Here is an 18,557-nt window from a genome sequence, read left to right as displayed (position 1 = left end):
CTGTTCTACATACCCTGCTCATTCACTGATTTCACTCTTCAATATTTGTTCAGCACCTACTCGTGGAAGTTAATTATATTTCATTTTAATTATGAGACTTCTAGGAAGGAGATCTGACCGTCCCAAGACAATCAGGAGTGAAGTTAACCCTGTTCAGACCCCTGAGGGAAAGGCCATTTCAAGGTGCCCAGGGGAAACTGCTGTGCTTCGGAGAATCTCCCTCCAGCTGACCAGGAAACCAGTGACATCCAGCCACCCGCAGGGCCCGGGAAGGTGAACACAGCCCAGAGGATGAACAGGAGCTCGTCCGCACACAAGGAGCTTCTACTGTGGTCTCTGCACCATCTTGGATTTTAGGATATCTTGGAAGATTAAAGCATTCCTCAGATAAAGAAAAAAGTGTTCTTACCAGAAAGTTTGAGGATTGAGGGTTTGGATCCAACAGGGCATCAAGTGTGATGCAAATAGCTTTTTGGGTTTTTTTTCTCAATACTTGTTTGGCACATTGTATGAACATCTGATGTTTCCACGGGCTGACATCAATTCTCTTTCTTCTCATACTAGCATCCGGGGTTTCCTGTGGGAGGGCTCCGCTTCCCCACTTCCGGTCTTCTGGTTTGAATGAGGCTGACGCTCTTCACTGGTTCTGGGGATGGTCACCTGACCAGCGCTGACCAATCCCTATGCTTCATACTCTGGAGGCATGATTATTTCAAAAATGGGTACGAATCCTCAGCCAAACCCAAAGAAAGTTCCATCCTAAGGTTTTGCTGGAATTTAGGGACAACAACACACTCTTTCTGAAGGGGTTGCTGAACTTGAAGCACATTGGCCTGGAATTGCTAGCGGCTGTGTTTGTTCCTACAAGAGGGGAGCCACCTGAGACTGAGGGCAGACCAGAGAAAAGAGGAGAAAGGAGATGCTGAGATTTCTGATGGCATCGTCTGAGTGGCTGGATCCAACTGTGAATTTTTCTAGTAATGTGAGTTATTATATTTCATTCAATGTTTTTGCAAATTTGAGTAGAGTTACTGTCTCTTAGTCCTGAGAGCATCCACTCTAATATAGAAACATTCTCAAAATACATCAGTACACTGGGTGCTAAAAATACAGAGAAAATTTTATTTGGAAATGTATTTGATACTAAATATCAATCATAATTGTTTTTGTGTTGTAGATATCAAAGATGTAAGAGAAACTGTGCTATGCCTATATCGTGGAAAATGTAAACAAAAATAAACAAACATACTTCATACTGTTATCCAGTGAATCCCAGAGACCTGCTTCTCTGGAGTCAGAAAGATGAGCTTGAATTCTAGCTCTCCCAGTTACCTTGGACAACTGGCACAAATGTCATGGGCTTCAGTTTACTCATCTGCATTTTGGTGATAAGTGGAGTGGATACATCATTGGGTCATTAGAAAGGATTGTCTGAGATCATAAGAGCACCCAGCCTTATAACACAATCGTACTATGAGATAGGAACTGAAGGAAAGAAAGTAACTTGTTACTTATTAAGTAACTTGTTCAAGATCAGCTAACTAGCTAGTGACAGAGCTGGGATTTGAACCTGGGTAATGTGGCTCGGGGCTTCCACTGCTGACCACCATGTTTACCATCTCTTGAACCTAAAAGAGGTGGAATAACTTGGCCAAATTTGCACCTCATAATATCGTACACAAAGTGTTTATCATGGTGTCTGATGCCAACAAACGTAAAGGAGAACGTAGCAAGGAGTGTGTTAACTGGCTGGTTACATTTCAGGGCGGGGCCATGTCTGCCATAATGGGGGAGGGGGATGCAAGAATGGGATTTAGGAGACCTGGTTTAGACTTTCCTCTGTCACTAGTGACCTTAGGCAAGTCACTTGCTTTTCTGATCTTTGGCTTCTCATCTGTAAATCAAAAGGATCAAGATTGTTCTGCACCCACTGTAACCATCTACTGGTCCAGGGGTTGGAGCCATTCAACAACCAGGGAGACTTGAGGCCACATGAACTGGACCTGGCAAGGAGCTTGGGGCAAGGTGACTGGATTAGAGACCCCATCTCCCTGCCAGGCAGTCTGAAATTTTGAGACCCTGACTTCCTCCTCCATGCTCTACACAGCTTGCAGCCTGGGGCTTTGCTCTCAAGTTTTCCACATTTCTCCACCCTAGTCTGTTTCTAAGATCAAGGAAGAAAAATGTGGCTGAAATTGGCCGCCTCTGACCCAAGCACAAAGAAAGCCCAAGACTGGACCTCAGCCTTCTCACATGTCAAATCAATGGCTGACTTCCAGCCTCTTCCCTGATCATTTTAAAGACTTTTATCACATCTGAAAATGCTTCCCAAATGGCAACAAACTCTCCCAGGAAAAAGTAAGTGTTTTGATGAGTTAAGTATAAATGAATCAAAACCATATGGATTAAATTTCCTCTGAAATACACCCAGGATTGACCATTAAGGACAAATGCTTTGGGACAACATAGCCGGCCTGCGGGTGAGAGGGGTGAAGAGTCTGGGATCTGACTAGAAACTTCATCTCTGCTCCTTAACACCAAGGCCATTTGCTCCACAGTGTGCACAACCCCAAAGGCTCAGACCCCCTAACTCGTGCTGTCTTTAACAAATGAACAGATAATCTTAGCTTGGAACTTCATAAGACCTTGGGGTAAGAGTTCAACTAACCAAGGGCATCTTGTGTTGGCTGCTTGGCTCTGAGAGTCTCCCTGGAAGTGATAAACTTACTTGTTCAAGGTGGTAGACAACCTTGAAAAGTGAATTTGTTCATTTATTCAAAGAACACTCATTGAGTATCTGATTTGTGTCAAAAACTGCAATGTAATGAGAAGGAAAGAAGAATAAAACAATGTCCCGGCTTCTCTGTCCTCTCCCCCTCTGTCATGAGGTCATTTGCCCTGCTGCTACTTCAACCTCTGATGAGAGGCCTTCATACTGGTTTGGGAGTATTTTCTCAAGGTTTTGATTGAGCTTTAGCACATACCAAATGGCAATTTCTCTACTCTTACCCCCACTAATGTACTGCTTATTCATCAGACCTCATCATCTCCTACCAGAATACCAAAGCAGACTCCTAACTGGCATCATGTTTGTCCCTTACCAGTCCATCCTCCACCCAACAACCAGAACAGTCGTCTCAACCTTGAATTGGACCGCATCATTTTACTCTTGAGAGGCAGAGCTCCCAAGTGTCTCCTCAGTTAAGGGCAAGCTCCAAGCATGGTAGACAAGGCCGGCTATAGGACCTGACCCGTACATATAACTCACATGAAATTATAAAACTCCTGCAAGAAAAATTTAAATTTAAACTCCTGGAAGAAAATAGTGGTAAAAATCTCCTTGATGTTGGTCTTGGCAATGATTTATTGTATACGACATTAAAAGGATAGGCAACAAAAGCTAAAACACAAGCAAGTAGAACTACCTCAAACTAAAAAACAAAAAACTACACAGTAAAGGAAACAATCAATGAATTGAAAAGGCAAACTATAGAATGGGAAAAAAATATTTGCAAACCACATATCTAACAACATATCCAAAATATGTAAGGAGCTTACACAGCTCAATAGTAAAAACTCAAATAGTAAAACAACAACAACAAAACAACCCCAAAACTATTAGAACTGAGCCAAGGACCTGAACAGACATTTTACCAAAGAAGACAAACACGTGATCCATGGTACATAAACAGGTGCTTAACGTCACTAACCAAACGTAACCAAATGCAAATCAAAATCACAATGAAATATCACCTCATCCCTGCTAAGATGGCTATCATCAAAAAGGTGAGAGATGACAACTGTTGGCAAGGACATGGAGAAAAAGGAACGCTTATATACTGTCGGTGAGAACGTAAATTGGCACAGCCATTATGGAAAACAGTGTAACGGTTCCTCAAAAAACTAAAAATAGAACTGGCAGGATGATTCAAAACCCCACTTCTGGGCACACATCCAAAGGAAACACAATAAGTATCTCAAGGAGATATCTGCACTCCCCTGTTCACTGCAACATTATTCACAATAGCCAAGATCTAGAAAGAACTTAAATGTTCTTTGACAGATGAATGAATAAAGAAAATGTGAGATAATATATATCTATATATCCCTCTACGTATATCTACATATACATATACAACGGAATCTAGAAGAAGGAAATTCTGACATTTGCAACAACATGAATGAACCTGGAGGGCATTATGCTAAGTGCAATAAGCCAGACAGAGAAGAACAAATACTGCACTTATGACTTATATGTGGAATCTGAAAGAAAAAAAAAGATCAAGTTGATAGAAACAGAGAATAGGACATGGTTGCCAGGGGCTGGGCAGAGGGGGAAATGGGGAGCTGTAGGTCAAAGTGTACCAACTTTCCGTTGTAAGATGAATAAAGTCTGAGGATCTAATGTGCAGCATAGTAACTATATAGTTAATAAGATGATATTGAATACCTGAAATTCGCTGAGTAGATCTTAAGTGTTCTCATCACCAAAAAGAAAAGAGAGGTAAGTATGTGAGTTCGTAAATGTGTTAATTATCTTGATCTCAGTGATCATTCCACAATGATATGTGTATCAAATCATCATGTTTGTATGCTTCAAATGTATACAATTATATTTGTCAATTATTCTTCCAGAAAGCTGCACAGGGGTAAAGGATACAGGAAATGTCTCTGTATTATCTGTTTAATTTAAACATTTACTGTCACAAACCAAACAACTTAGGCTACCTTTCATATCATCTTCTAAGGATATTGCCATTTTTGCTCTTGTGAGTCTCTGGGGTACCTTTTTTTTTAAGTTTATTTATTTACTTTGAGAGTGGGGGCAGAAAGAGAAGGAGAGAGAGAATCCCAAGCAGGCTCTGAACTGCCAGCATGGAGCCAGATGCTGGGCTTGAACCCACAAACTGCAAGATTGTGACCTGAGCCAAAATGAAGCATGGGACACTTAACCAGCTAAGGCACCCAGGCACCCCTGGGACACTTTTTCATCACATGTGCTTAGTTCTTAGTCTTAGGGTCCACAGGATGTTTCATATATCAATATAAATTCTATAAATCACAATGATGAAATATATTCACATGCATAGGGATGCGTACACATGCATATTACCCGGTGGTGGGCATTATTAGCACGCTGCATTAGACCCGAGACCGTGAGAAGTGCAACGCAAACCCAAAAGCAGAAGGGTATTTTCCCTGGACTTGACTGTGAATCTGCTTGATTGCGTGGGAGCCACCAGGGCGGAAAGGAGGTGCCTCTTCTTTGGGGACACAGCTCACAAAGCAGAGTGGTACTTCCTCCATGAAACAGCCAGTTTCAACTTTCAGTTGTAGAGACGCTTGTGATTTGGAAACACTCCACCTGAAATCCGTGAGGAGTGAGTTGTGGTTATAAAGGAGGCACCTCTAAGCAAATCTGTGTACTTTTATTTTTCCCAAGGAGAAGTGTGGTAGGAAAGGAATGACTGAACCAAGCCAGAAGCAACCTGAAGGCTTACAGAGTCTATCCTCAACTTAGGGCCTCATCCACTTGAGAGACTGAAAATACAAAGGCTCCAGGACCCGGCCACTTGTAAAATGAGAACTTGGACCCACAATCCAGAGCGTGTCATCGGCAGTGACCAGCCCAGGAGGCCAGGATACTATCTCTAGTGACAGTCCAGGAGGCTAAAGTGTCCAGTCTGTAACAGTCAGTCCCAAATAGCCCAGACTTGATTAAACTGACAGCCTGGTTATTATCCCTGCTTCTCACTTAGGACCAACAGGATAAGCCACAAATGTCCCCCTCACCCCTAATCAACCATCAGGACACTCCACTTTTAGGTGACCCACCTGCAGCTTCCCCAGGCCAACTGCCTCGAGTCAGGCCACACCCGAAGCATCCTTTTTTCACTATAAAACATCCCCACTCCTGCCTGCCTTTGAGTCTCTGTCAAAACACAAGTGATGGGGGCTGACTCCCTTGCCGTGGCAAGCTCTGATTACATAGCCTTTTCTTCTTTCATTTTATTTCCACACACCTTTCTAGATATTTGTGGAATAGATGATCCCAAGCAACCAACGGTATCACCCCTTTCCCTGATTCTGTCTCCAGCACCAGCTGGCAAACAGGTGGCTGTTGGCTGCTCTCCTCATTGCCTTGCAAATGGAGGTCCCTTCACTGACTTGACCCCTGGTGTGCGCCATGACAGTTTCCTGAGGTCTAGAGCAGGCCTGATGGTCAGCTCCAAGACGCACTGGGAGGGCATGAGTGGTTGCTTATGGCCGGTGTCCATTCTGTAGGCTCCATGCTCTTGCTCCAGTTCAGCATCGTCTTTCTTACTCAAAACTACCACGGAGGAAAAAACGTTGTAGGTTGGCTTCTAATCCCGGAACTAATGAGCAGAGAAAGCCGCATTCCCTTCCTGGTCCTATCTCTGCTGCTGTAATATGAAGACAGGACTAAAATTTTAAGTCCCTTCTGTATCTTACCCAGCTGAATCTTCTCTCCATCGGCTTCCAGCCCTCACACGTGTTGGTCATTATACAAAATCTCAAAAGGACCACCCCCAATGGGCTCACCCTTCGCAGAAGGAAGGTTCGTTGAGCCAGGGAGAGGCAAACCCAGGGTGGAATCCAGTCCCTATTTTCCTACACCAGATTCGTTGTTCCAAATGGTACCATTTAGGCAACGCCAACTCTTGAGCGGCCACACCCTTTGTTATAATTCACACTCATACACTTGATCCCCCCTGGGAACATGTTTTTAAAATTGAATGAATCCAGAGTTCACATATGTTGCCTGAATGCAACATTGTGTAATACCTTTTTTCCCCCTGACTATCCATACCATGGTCCCCTTTCAAAACCCACTCTCATTGAGTGGCATTAAAAACAAAACAAAACAAAACCTTCACTCCCACTTAGAGGCCTAAGTCCTGGGGAGCCAGAGCAGAGGAGAGGTTGTCACCTCTCACGTTTAGCAATAAAAATGACTTCCTCCTTTCAGCCGCTGTTCCCTGATGTGACTCTGTGATCAGTATCAAATGCTTGGTAGCAAGGATTTCTGTAGAGCCTTCCCAGCTAAAATAGATTTAACCTGCCCGCTGCTCTTTGTGCGGGAACAATAGGCGTAACAATAAGGAGCTGCTATATTGTTCATGCATGAATAGTTCTGATTCTAGATATTTGCTGTTGGGCCCTGTACATTACCTGCAAAGAATGTCCAGCTCCCTCTGTTGAGAAAGGTTATGCTACAGGCAAGCAGTCCAGGCTGTTTCATGGTAATGAATCAATAGGGGCCTGCAATTAATGAAGCCTTATTTCAAAATGGTAGGGAGTCACCTTTTGAAATAGGGTCTGTTTTCTTCTCCAGCCTGATTGCACAGCCTGGGGTGTCTCCAGGTTGGATGGGTCAATTTTGCATGTGAATCGGGGTTGAGGGCTGCCAGGAAGAGGCAGAGGGTGACAAGCAAGGTGGCTTTTGGGGCTTACTTGGGCCAGCTCTGGGGGAAATGAAACCCATATGTGTGGTTATTAGCATGTGGCTCAGAAGCAGGCAAACAACAGAAGCAAGCTGCAAGGGCAAGAGCACCTTCGGAGTTTTCCATTCCCAGTTTTCCAACTGGGCAAAATCTTAATAGGCAGGGGTGTCTGCTATGTGGCTATGACAGAGTCTTTGAGAACCCATGGCTAGTGCGTGGTGGTCATGGCCGAAGAAACCCCACAGGCTTTGGATCTAACACATCTAAATCTCAATCGTTGCACTGTCATTTGCCAGTGGTGTGATCTTGGGCAAACTATTTAACCCCTCTGAGCATCCTTCGTCTGATCCCTCAAACAGGGATATCATCACCAACAAAGGGGGCTCTTGCAAAGAAAATATATTCCCTTAGTAGGCATTCAATACGTGACTGTGGCAAAAGCTGGGAGTTTACCAGTATCTGTCTATCCTTCCTTCCTTCCTTCTTTCCTTCCTTCCTTCTTTCCTTCCTTCCTTCCCAACAGAATCTCAATTTTGTTCAGGGCAGCAATGTGTCCAGCCAAGAGAATCCCAACTTCTCAGTGTCCCTTGTAGTTGAGGTGTCTATAGGACATAGTTCTGGTCATTCAGAAGGGACTGTTTGCTGGATAAAGCTTCCTGAAAGACTATGGTTTTCTTGATTGAAAAAAAAAAAACAACCTTGCAAGACTTTAGTCTTTTCCCTGCCCTCCTCTCTTCTTCCTTCCTGGAATTCAGTTGCAATGCCTGGTGGGGGCCGCCATCTTACAGCTATGAGGACAAACCCCATCTAGGTTAAGAGAGCGGGACAGAAGGATAGAGAGTGGGGGAAGGTTCACAGGCAGCTGTTCCAGTTCTTGAGTGCCTCCTTCAGGCCTCTTGACAGGGGGGAATAATAAATCCCCATGCATGTAAGTCATGGTAATTTGAGCTTTCTCTTATGTGTGTCCATGCACAATCCCTGTATGATACCTTCTGAATATCTTCAGTCTGCCACAAAGAGTCTCGAGAACTTCACTAAAGTAAGGAAGAGGAATACACTGGAAGAAAACCACCAGGACCTCCCCTTTATCTGTCAACCCATGCAACAAAGCTTTTTTATTTACAGAGGTTTCCTTGCTTATTATTAAATCAGGGCTTCCAGGGAAGTAGAGTGAAATTAAGGGAGATCAGAGGCAAAGATAGCCATGGCTACTATCTAAGTACCTGTCTGCATCATATAAGATACTGGAGTTAATCAACTCCAAGAACAAAGGCAGTGCCCAAATGAACAAACTGTCTAGCTCCAGCAACCCTGCTGAGTGTGGGAAGTAAATATGGGAACCAATAGGCCAAAAATAATAATGGTAATGAGAGTTTTTAAACTTCATCCCTAATAAAGAAGTCTTTGCTGAATTCTTATGCCCTGGAGACATAGCCAAGAGTATTTAGGTTTACCCAAAAGGACTTAGTGGGAACTTGGGAAAAGCATAGGCATGACTTAGCCAAGGTGGACATGGGGCCCCTTGACCTAGTGAAAGAGCTAGGAGGGAGTCTTCTCTTGACCCTTCAAAGTCAAGTTACTGGCCCATAGCTCTGGACACTGTGGCTTTGAGGCTGCCTCTCCAAGAGGAGAGTGGAGTAAAGTGAGTCACAAATGAGCTAATCACCATTAATGTTTCGGCTGAAACTGCCAGTCTGACATCCTTCCTAATGGCTGACAAATGTCAGGGTGACTTGTGTGCTTTTTTTGTTAATTGAATTGGTTAATTAGGTCCCAGAGGCCTAGCTGCTAATTATGAGCTACAGCCGAATATGAGCTTTAAAAAAAAAAAAAGAAAGAATAAAAAAGATGCAAAGAAGTTAAAACAAAAGAGAAAATACACACATGCACACACACATGCACACATACACACTCCAACCCTTTGTGTTCTTTACAATCTGTACTGTTACCTTCTCTTCATTTTTGACCTGCCACATGTTACTATCTTCTTGATGTGTTCAAAAAAAGAGGGCAAGAAAAACTCCATTTCTGCCTTTTTCCATGAGGAGCATCTGTTCAATCAGTGCCTCGTTCATTAATTTTCTGCCAATTAGCAAGAAAAGAAGGTAGACTGGGAAGGGGGAGAAAAAAGTCCAGATTTACTGCTTAATGCCTTACCTTGTGAAGATGGTGTTTTCAAACGCTACACATTGCTTCTCATTTGGGCAAAGAGGCATTAACAGTCTAGGAGACCCAGCAGTGACTTGATGTTTAACAAAACTTTTCCAGAGTTTACTAGAACAGGCCCCAGACACTGAACAGTCTACAGTGTCCATTGAGGAATATCCTTTCTCAAAGTAAGTAAAATGACTTTACTCACAGAATTTTTATTTACTCACCTCACCTCACGGAGGTCTCTAGGAATTTAGTGCTAAAGGTGTCTCCAAGAAGTATCTCCCAACTGTAAACTGCATGTTCCCAGTGTTGTCTTTGGTTTTTGCTTCCAATTAAGGGACAACACTGAAGGCAGATGGACACTCCAGCTTCAAACATCCAGTTCACCCTGTTTCCGGGAGCTGGCAGACCCAAAGTATCTGATAAATCGGGCGACATTCTTTGGTTGGTGGGGATGGAAGCCAAGGTAGAGAAGAGGGAGAGGAGAGGCACTCAAGGGAATTTTGTGGCAGAATCAGATTTTTCCAACCCCTAAAGTTCTGGCAGAGATAATTGGATGGGAGTAAGCTGCCCAGAACAGCACTTCCTTACTCTCAGTCTTGGGCTAGCAGAGTCTGGGATTTTGAGAACATGTGGCCAGAAGTCTGGGGACTTGAAGGATGTGAGTGGCCCAGATACCACTTGGAGCCATCTTCCCCTGACATATCAGGTGAACTTGACTCACATTCCCAATTCCAGTCTGCCTCCCAGCTCAGCCCTAAGCCCCCGCCCCTGCCCCAGGTTCTTCCAGTTCCCAGCCTCCCTCACCTTCCATGAATTCCTGTGCATGCATTCCTCAGGGTATGCCTCGGGTTGGCCACAAGCTAGATTTTGGTCTCTTATTATTCCCAAGGTTTCCAATCATAAGAGTTTTAACTTTTCTGAAGACTTGAGAGAGCAGAACCATGGCCTACAAAGAGACTTCTACTTTCTAGTAGCTCCCTTTACTGCTCCAGCATTTTCTTCTCCCTCCTCCATCTCCCTCATACCCCTGAGAACTTTGATGGTTATACCTAATGCCTGGTGGACAGTCCCTGAGACACGTGCATGGAAAGCTCAAAGTTAAAAGAAAAGCTGCATGTTTTACAATGATTCTATTTGTGTTTCTGTATTTTTACCAGCAGATGTGCATGTGTGCGTGAGTGCCTACATGTGCCTGCCAGCGTTGACTTAGCATGGACTAGTTGGGTTCATCTTGAGCAAAGCATCTCTGAAGAATTGTCAAGAAATGTGTTAAAAATCTATGGTGACAGTGGTGAGGTTGAATATATAGGGAAGACAAGATAGTGGTAGGCAGTGGAGCTCACTAGTCAAGATCACAGCTCTATGCCCTGAAGACCAAAGTCCAAATCCTGGCCTTGACCTTTGCTAGTTGCATGACCTTAGAACAGTTACTTCAACATCTTTGAAACTCATGCTTTCAAATCTAAATGCAGACAATAATAGTGTCTATCTTCTAGGCTGGCTTCTGGGAATAGATGAGACAAGGCCCATAAGCAGTTAGCACAGTGCTTGGTAAGTACCATGTACCCAGGAAACATTAGTTACTATATTTGCTTTCCTCTGTTACTCCATTTCTTTAAAATCTGGAGACCACAGAAACATCCAGTTATACCAGGAATTTAACAGTATCTTCAACCTGGTTTGTTTTGCTTATGCTTAAATTATTCTCCTTTCTTTTACGTGTCTGGTAGAATGGCTTCTGCTGCTCTTTCTTGAAGAGAATAGAGTTTTTATGACTTTTAAACTCAGAGAAATACCAACATTTTCTTCAGATTTAGTTTGAGCATTGCTTTACCCCCAGGGGTCTTGCATAAGGCTCAAAGGAGAGGTAGGGAGTGGAGGGAAATGGTGTGTCCCCTCATCCACTCCATCCATACCATTTAGTCCTTTCCAGAGAATCTCTTCTAGGAAAGACCTGCCTCGTATGCTCTCTGTGGGAGGAGAAGCCACTGAAGTCTCAGTCCTCAGAGCCCTTGTTTCTTTGGGTGTCCCCATTCCTTTCTGCTGGAGACACCCCACAATTGGTCCCAAGATTTTTGGTTTCATCATTAGCTTGAAGGGAAGACACTTTGTCCACCTGGGAAGGTACGGTGACAAATGTGGTAGGGTGCCCAGGATAGAGTGGGTTCTTGGGACATGAGTCTTTCAGTACTCAAAGAAGGAAAGTCCAGGCAAATCAGATGAGTTGGTCATTCTCCTGGAAGGCAGATATCTAAATAGTTTGTTTGGAGGTCATTGCAGTTGGGGGAGGTGCTTATCCCAAAGCCAGCAGCCAGTTAATAAACTCAGTAAAAACCGGGGCTTCTCAGTGCATCACTGCTAATTATGTATATATGGCTTGGGCAGCTCTGATGCAGAAGCCATAGAAACACATGATTTCTCAGTCACACAGCACACGGGCTGTGGGGACTCATCTCTTGGAAGTTGGAGTCCCGTGTAGGAACCTGTCAAAATGAATTAACCATGCTGCTTCCCACAGGTTGCATTATGCAATACAGACAGAGAGGAGGAGGTGGTTAGGTGACAAAAGACAAAAACCATAAAATCCAGACACCTCGTGGGTTTTCCCTACCAGAGGCACCACCTGAGGGAAACCAACCTTGTTCTCACGTCCTGATCCCAGCACCTGGAAAGCTTACCCTTCCTAGCCTTGGCTTGAAATGAGATGGCTAAGCATGCTTCCCTCAGATTTGCAAAGAATACTACAAAGAGAAAGGAGGTTTACATCTCTCCACAGAAGGAAAGAGAGAAAATAACAATTAGGGGATGATGCATTGAGAGAACAGCAAATACACTAGTCCGTGGGTTACACAATATTTTTACTTAATTCTCAGAGAATCTTGAGAGATTGGTGTTATGATTTCTAGCTGACAACTGAAGAAACCAGGGCTTGGACAAAAAGTAAGTTGTCTGAGTTCACTCAGCTAAGTAGTGGCTGACCTGGGAATTGTAATAATAATAATAATAGCAATAATGATAATAATTTAATAAAAAGCCATCATAATGGAGCAACAGTGTTTCTTAGGTCTTAGGTAGTAGGCTACATACACTCTTTATGTTTAATTTCATTTTGTCCTGAAATAGCCTTCCAGAATGGTACCACTCTTAAGCCCATTTAACATATGGGTAAACTAGGAATTAGAGATATTGTGTAAAGCACTGGAGGGCACCCAGCCAGGGTGTAGCAGAAGGGGAGTTTGAACCTATGTCTCTCTGGCCCCGTAAACCATTGCACAACCCATTTGATCCATCACAGCGTTATAAAACCACTTTTATACACATTACCATATTCAACCATTGACACATATTTTCTAGACTTAAAAAGGGAAGCCAAGAGAGAGCTTCTGACTTGTCCTAAAGTGTGGGAGCCTGGTGGAAAACTGACTCTGATTCCAGCACGCCAGGAGAACCATGGCCCTATGGGTCCGCTGGGGAAGAAAAAGATATTCTTCCAAAATGGTGGATTTCTTCTCTTGCTGCAACAGCAACCTTCCTCAATAACCCAGTCAGCCCCAGAGGCCGTCAGTGACTCGGAATTGGAAACAAGATGGTGATACTCGAGGGCAAAGACCAGTGGAATAGGGTTTCTGCCAACTGCAGCCTCCTCCCCCAGACTATGCAGAAAAGCCCAGATCTTGCCTGCGCATGCAATATTGACTTGGCGGTATTGATGCACCACCTGCAGGGCTGCCTTTTTTTATTGATAACCAATGGCAGTGCCTAAAGTTCAAACACCGCTGGGTGGCTTTCATGTTTGTAAACAGTATTGATGTGCATAAATAATGGCCCATCAGACTGCAGGATTAAACAAGGACAGAGGCAGAACATTTGGGAGATTAAATCCGGAAGCAGCTAATTAAAATAAGCTGGGAACGAAGGCATAGATGGTGGCCAATTAATGAAATACTTTGCAAGCCTGGACACCCCAGTACCCCCAACCCGGGCTTTCCCAAGCTGGTGGCCAATGATGCTGCCTGTTCCTCTGTAGGATGAAACTGGCCCAACTCTGCCTATGATTTACTCCCCGACCACAGAGCCTCCTAAGCCAGCGACCCACAGTAAGCGCCAGGAAAGAAGCACTGTCTGACAGACTGGGTGGTCTGTGGGAGAAGACAGACATCTGACATCACCACTTTGACCCAGGAAGCTCAGATTAAGCCTGGAAAACAAATGCTTAAACTTTCCATTAGAGAAACAGAAAGAAAAAAACCACAGTATTAAGAATTGTGGAAATAGCAACACTTCCTCCTTGATTCCAACAGGGTTAGTTTCAATGACAAAATTGAACTCAGGGAAGGAGGGAGGCTCAAGACTCAAGGCCACTGGTCCTCATTGCTTCTTAATTTTTTTGAATTGTCTTTGCATTATGATTGCTCAACATCAAGAGGGCCATATTGAAATGTCCCCTGACTCAGAATGGTCTTGTCCAAAGGTCCTGCTTTGCTGTTGGGGCAAATCAAAGGAGTCAGGACAGCAGCCAGCTGTCACTGGGATAAAGAACCTCTTGCCCAATGGATTGCCGAGGGAAATAGCTTGGCAGCTGTGCTAACAGGGACATAATTCATGCTTTTGCTAGTGACATACTTTCTCCTTTCCACCATCTTTAGTGTGGCTTCACCCAAAGCCAGTAAAAATAATGGCCACATTTACTCCATACTCTCTGCCAGGCATGATCTTAAGCATGTTACATGCATGAGCTCATTTAGTTTTCTTAAAAGCCCTGAGAGAGGAAGCCAAGGCACAAACGAATGACACAGTGACTTTGTTTCCCCAAGCAATCTCAAAGGTAGGACATGTTAGCTAATTTTTGACATGAAGAACACAAACCTGAGGGGTAAAATGATTTGCTCATGGTCAGAGGTGGGCACCTCGCAGAGAGCCCTTTGGGGGCACCTAGATGCTCGAATTTGAAGAGGTGGGATGCCCGTGTTTTGTCCTGGACTCTATTTACCAACATCATTTTTTTCCTGTGGTTAGGCATGGCCTAGCATGCTTCCAGAAGCATCTTTATTGGACTGAGGAGAGGATGAAATGCCCTCGAACATTGGGCTTTCATAAGAACAACAAAATCAAATATTTGAAGGAAAAAAGGTTTTAAACATGCATTAGGCTCTTACTCTGATTAAAGGAGCTGTCCCCCATGACAGACCCAAGGTTGCTTTTTCTGAGTTGGTTGCAACAAAGGACTCCTCTCCTGGCTTGGGTGGCAAAGAGGCCACATATACAAATGCACCTAAGCTTTCTGGGGCCAGGGGAGTGAGGGAACGAGGAGCAGACGTGCGAGGAGGGAATGGTATCATGTTCCTGGTTTTAGGGTTAGCTCCAGGACTGGAATGCTTAACTCATGTGGTTTTTCAAGATTAATCATAAGTTACAACAAGCTACTCCCCCTTGGGGTATTTCATTTGCATCATTCTCTCTCCCAGAGGGTTGAAGGCAGAAAAAATATCCGCTGCACAGCTTTAGAAATTAGTTGCTTGTCACTCACTCGCTTGGAATGGGATTTGAATCTCATGGCCTTTGCTCCAGAGCTCTGGACGGGCTTCCCATTAAGTAAGAGACGTACAGCTGGAAAAGACACTGCTGCCAAGGTACTTAGAGTGAGGAAAGCCAGTTGTGGGCAGCTCAACGGTAACATGAGCCCCTGCTTCTGAGTGCCATCATTTATCTACAGGTCCTCAGGCACCTTCAAAACTAGGCATTTAGCCCTCCATATGCATTTGAGGATCAGGAGTAACAAGCACGCCCCATTCTCCGTGGAAATGAAAGGCTGTGGCTGTTTCTTGGGGAGCTTTATGTGAGACATTCAGGGTCTTCAGTAATCCAGGTGGAGCGGCCTCCCGATGACTGACCTGGCTGGAAGGGTGTTGACTACCTATCAGAAGAGTGGCCCATTGTCCAATTTTATATGACACAAACTACACAGTAAATGCAGCGTGGGTCGAGTCAGTGTCCATGGGAGATGGATCTGAGGAGTGGAACATGTTGCCATGGTTCTCCAGGCATGACATCCATGTCACCAGAAGGGGGACCTTTGCCAGAACCTCGGGATGTTGAGTCATCAGAGCCCAAGGCACTAGGCACTCAGTGCTCTGAACACAGAGAGGTGGGAGAACTGGAATTGAAAACCAGGAAGGCAGACAGAGACTGTGTCACGTGGACAGGGATGGGGCAAACTGGTGAGATCAGGTCAAGGCCAGGCTCCACTATGGTAGATGTAGGGCAACACTATTCATTGCAGATGTGACTTTGGCCAGAGGTTGCAATATTCTGCCCGACCTGGCTGGACTGCCTCAGGTATGAGGGCCGATGCCAGGTGCTGATAAGGTGTCCCTGCTAAGTGAGGAGACATATCAGGAGTTTGACCAACAAAGTAGCTTCTTTAGGAAGCAATATGTGCAACTATGTAGTGCATAGAGGGAGATCTATTTACTTCACCAAAGCCCACTAGTCTAGAAAACTACTCATTACTTCATTCCTTATTGTCCCAACTCAACCATTTCCTTTGCTCACATCAACTTGGTCCTGATTAAATTTTGACCATTTACAAACCCCAAACCCACTAGAAAATTCCTCAGGAAGCTGTAACAGTATCTGATTATCAAAGATGAAAGCATTTGGAGTTTACCTATCAATCAAGACCAGGGTTTGCTCCCATGACCTGGTCCCAACCTACCTTCTCCATCACCTCTCACCCTGCTCTTGAACAGGACCAGTGTATTGCCAGGCCTCAAACACACAAGGAGGATTCCTCACTCTACCCCTTGCTGACACCATGCCCTTGCCTGGAGAATCTCTACCTCCCCACCCTTACTATTTATTTATCAAATTTCTTCTCATTCTGTCCTAATTAGCTACCACGGATTTGTTACCATCTCTGTGATCTCAAGAAATTGAAAGATATACTAGGTGTCATTGTTAGGGCTGCCATAACAAACTATCACAAAATGGTTGGCTTAAACAACAAAAAATATATTGGCTTACATATATGGAGGCTGGAAGCCTCAAATTGAGTAGTTGGCAGGGTCAGTTCCTTTTGAGGGGCATGAGGAAAAAAATCTGTTCCAAGCTTTTCTCCTTGGCTTGTAGATGGTTGTCTCCATGTTCACAGGGCATTCTTACTGAATGCGTGTCTGTGTCCAAATTTCCCCTTTTCTTTTTTTTTAATGTTTATTTATTTCTGTGAGAGAGATAGAGAGACAGCAAGAGAAACTATGAGTAGAAGGAGGAACAGAGAGAAAAGGAAAGAGAGATAATCTGAAGCAGGCTCTGTGCTGTCAATGCAAAGCCCGACATGGGGCTCAAACCATGAACCATGAGATCATGACCTACGCTGAAGTCGGATGCTCAATGGACTGTGCCATCCAGGCACCCCAAAATTTCTCCTTTTCATAAGCACACCAATCATATTGGGTTAGGGCCCACCCTAATGATTTCATTTTTACTTGCTTACCTCTGTAAGGACCCTATCTCTAAATAAAGTCACATTCTGAAGTAATATTTGAGGAAATATTTGATTTTTGTGCCAAGAGGGCTAATCAGAACTATATGAAGAAGAGAGGTATGTGCAAAGATGGGAAGTAAAGGCCACCATTATTAGGCCTCTTGAACTATCTTCTAAGACAAGTGTCTTGTAAAGGACGGGGAGGTAAAAAGTATAACAGATCTTATGCGTGGAGGGTATGTTTTCTAAAACACATTGTACCTGTTAGAAGAGGCTAGGTTTTGCTGTGGTAACATAAAACCCCAAAATCTCAATGGCTTACAACCACAGAGGTTTGCTTCTTGCTCATTGACACGTCCCCTGTATGCCATATACAACCCTGTTTCACACTGTCCTCACCCGAGGACCCAGTGATGAAGCAGCCTGTGACTGGAACTTTGCCAACTTTACGGCAGAAGGAAGACATGTGGCAAATCGAGCACAGCTCTTAGAGGTTCTTCTTGGGCAGAGCTCACATTTCACTGGCCAAATGCAGTCACCTGGCCAAGTCCAATGTCAGCAGATGGGAACACATAATCCTGCAGGAAGGGTCATTACAGGGAGGGGTGTCGGATCTAGGCAAGTGGAAGTCCATGAACCACACAAGTATAAGCACCAGGATGTACAACCACGACGTACTTGTGACTTTGGGTGCCACTTCACTTCTCTGGCCCTCAGTCTCCTCATTTAGTAATTAGGAATCATAGAACTATCTTCCCTTCTCTCCAAGGCCATTGAGAGAATTAGCCATGAGACTATGAAACTTCTTGATGAATGATTCTTAAAGCATCCTAGGGACAAAGGCGTACATCTACTATATTTGGAATACAAAGACGATTGCAGTTCATGTTGACTGCAAAGGCAGATGGCCAGTGACAGACTAGGTCTTACCCCTGAACCTCTGGAAAGGAGGGTAGCCTAATATGGCCAGTGGGTTTGCCAAAGCAGTGTCCAAAGAAGCAGCCTGGACAACTGGGAGGACCAGGAAGGGACAGGCCACCTTGCTGGCATGTGAATCCACTCACTGCAGTGGATTCTTTCCTTCAACCAGCTCCCCTTGTCTACCCATCTTCCTGGCTAGTGCCGGTCAAAGCACTGGTCCACGTTAAAGGGAAATAAACAGAACAGCACTGCTACCTGCATTTAGTGACTGAAGAAACAGGCACAGAGATATTAAGCAACATGTTTAAGGCCACACAGTAAGTAAACATTTACATAGCATCACCTTGCAGCGCTTTATATTCATTAATATTTTTTGTAACTTTATTTATTTTATTTTTTAGAATATAACACTATTTTTTTAACATATGCAATTATTTTCCATCATTTACAATACAGTAGTTACAATGACACTCCAAATGGATAAGCAAAGTAAAAAATCAGAACCCCAACTTCTATTTCATGTAATTAGA

This window comes from Suricata suricatta, chromosome 2, assembly GCF_006229205.1.
Source record: "Suricata suricatta isolate VVHF042 chromosome 2, meerkat_22Aug2017_6uvM2_HiC, whole genome shotgun sequence".
Taxonomy (NCBI): Eukaryota; Metazoa; Chordata; class Mammalia; order Carnivora; family Herpestidae; genus Suricata; species Suricata suricatta.
Note: the sequence above shows the minus strand (reverse complement) of the source record.